The sequence below is a fragment of the Psammomys obesus genome, unplaced genomic scaffold, assembly GCF_907164565.1.
Source record: "Psammomys obesus unplaced genomic scaffold, mPsaObe1.curated_primary_1811, whole genome shotgun sequence".
NCBI classification, from domain to species: Eukaryota; Metazoa; Chordata; class Mammalia; order Rodentia; family Muridae; genus Psammomys; species Psammomys obesus.
In genome coordinates, this window is record NW_026596158.1 from 7,592,619 (window position 1) to 7,595,323 (window position 2,705).

Genomic DNA, 2,705 nt, shown 5'->3' on the forward strand with positions numbered 1-2,705 from the left:
GGGATATGAACTTGGACCCGGACAGGGAGGCAAAGAACTTGTTTTTGTTTTGTTTTGTTTTGTTTTTACCTAAGTTTTAAAAGTCCTTGTTGCAATTCTTTACAGAATTGAAAGAAAAGTTCTCAGCTTCATGTGGAAAAACAAAAAACCTGGAATAGCTAAAACAATCCTCTACAATAAAAGATCTTCTGGAGGTATTTTAATCCCTGATCGTAAGCCGTACTATAGAGCAACAATAATAAAAACTGCATGGTACTGGCATAGAAATAGGCTGGTGAATCAATGGAATTGAAGAGAAGACCCAGAAATAAACTCACACACCTATGGACACCTGATTTTTGACAAAGATGCCAAAACCATACAATGGAAAAAAGATAGCATCTTCAACAAATGGTGCTAGCCTAACTGGATGTCCGCATGCAAAAAAACAAAAAACAAAAACAAAAAAACAAAAACAAATAACCCACATCTATCACCCTGCACAAAATTAAAGTCCAAGTGGATCAAGACCTCAACATGAAAGTAGACACACTAAGTCTGTTGGAAGAAAAAGTGGGGAAAAGCCTCAAACTCACTGGCACAGGAAACAACTTCCTGAACACAGAACACCAACAACTCATGAAACTGAAAATCTTCTGTAAAGCAAAGGACACTGTCAACAGAACAACAACCTACAGATTGGGAAAAGATCTTCACCAACCGTATATCTGACAGAGGACTAATATCCAGAATATTTAAAGAACTCTAATAAAGTAGACACTAACAAACCAAACAATCCAATTAAAAAAATGCGGTACAGCTTTCCAGCCTCCACCTCGGTCCTTGCAGCCACCGCGATGTTGATGCCTAAGAAAGACCAGATTGCCATCTACAAACTCCTTTTCAAGGAGGGAGTGATGGTTGCCAAGAAAGATGTCCATATGCCCAAACAACCGGAGCTAGCAGACAAGAATGTAAAGAATGTAACCTTTATGTAATGAAGGCCATGCAGTCTCTCAAGTCCAGCAGCTATGTGAAGGAGCAGTTTGCCTGGAGACATTTCTACTGGTGCCTTACGAACAAGAGCATCCAGTATCTCCAAGATTACCTACACCTACCCCCTGAGATCGTGCCCGCCACTCTGCAGCCGTCCTGAGACTGGCAGGCCTCAGCCCAAAGGTCCAGAAGGTGAGAGACCTGCAAGATTCACAAGAGGGGGGCAGACAGAGACACCTACAGAAGGAGTGCTGTGCCCCCTGGTGCTGACAAGATAGCTGAGGTTGGTACTGGCTCAGCAACTGAATTCCAGTTTAGAGGTGGCTTTGGTCATGGCCATGGTCAGCCACCTCAGTGAAGATGGAGATTGTGTTGTATTGAATAAACTTTAAAGAAAAAAAATGGGGTACAGAGCTAAACAGAATTCTCAACAGAGGAATAGGGAATGGCAAAGAAACACGTAAAGAAATACTCTACATCCTTAGTCATCATGGAAATGCAAAGCAAAAGAACTCTGAGGTTTCACCTTACACCCATCAGAATGGCCAAGATCAAAAACTCCAATGACAATACATGCTAGAGAGGATGTGGAGAAAGGGGAACCCTCCTCCTTTGCTGGTGGGAATGTAAACTTGTACAACCACTTTGGAAATCAATCTGACACTTTCTCAGACAATTAGGAATAGTGCTTCCTCAAGATCCAGCTATATCATTCCTAGGGATATATCCAAAATATGCTCAAATACACAATAAGGACATTTGCTCAACCATGTTTGTAGAAGCTTTATTTGTAATAGCCAGAACCTGGAAACAACCCAGATGTCCCTCAACTGAGGAGTGGATACAGAAATTGTGGTATATTTACACAATGGAATACCACTCAGCAATTAAAAACAAGGAAATCATGAAATTTGCAGGGAAATGGTGGGAACTAGAAAAGATCATCCTGAGTGAGGTATCCCAGAAGCAGAAATACACACATGGTATATACTCACTTATAAGTAGATATTAGACATATAATATAGGATAAACATACTAAAATATGTATACCTAAAGAAGCTAAGCAAGAAGGAGGACCCTGCGTACTATGATCAATCCTCACTCAGAAAGGCAAACAGATGGACATTGGAAGAGGGAGAAAACAGGGAACAGGACAGGAGCCTACCACAGAGGGCTCTGAAAGACTCTACCCAGTGGGGTATTAAAGCAGATGCTGAGACTCATAATCAAACTTTGGGTAGAGTACAGGGAATCTTATGAAAGAAGGGGGCGATGGAAAGATCTGGAGGGAACAGGAGCTCCACAAGGAGAACAACAGAACCAAAATATCTGGGCACAGGGGTCTTTTCTAAGACTGATACTCCAACCCAGGACCATGCATGGAGATAACCTAGAACTCCTGCTCAGATGTAGTCCATGGCAGCTCAGTGTCCAAGTGAGTACCCTAGTAAGGGGAACAGGGACTGTCTCTGATATTAATTCAGTGGTTGGCTCTTTGATCATCAGGTCACAGAGGAAGACAATGCAGCCAGTCATGATGAGACCTGATAGGCTAGGGTCAGAGAGAAGGGGAGGAGGGCCTCCCCTACCAGTGGATCTGGGAAGAGGCATGGGAGGAGATGAAGGAGGGAGGGTGGAATTGGGAGGGATTGAAGGAGGGAGCTACAGCTAGGATACAAAGATAATAAACTGTAATTAATAAAAAAATATTTTTAAAAGGAGGACTCTAG

General features: G+C 42.3%; 1 pseudogene; it reads left to right on the top strand.

The window, feature by feature from the left end:
- The first annotated feature begins 800 nt into the window (after positions 1-800).
- LOC129667372 (40S ribosomal protein S10-like) lies at positions 801-1,377 on the top strand (annotated as a pseudogene).
- Positions 1,378-2,705: the final 1,328 nt, after the last annotated feature.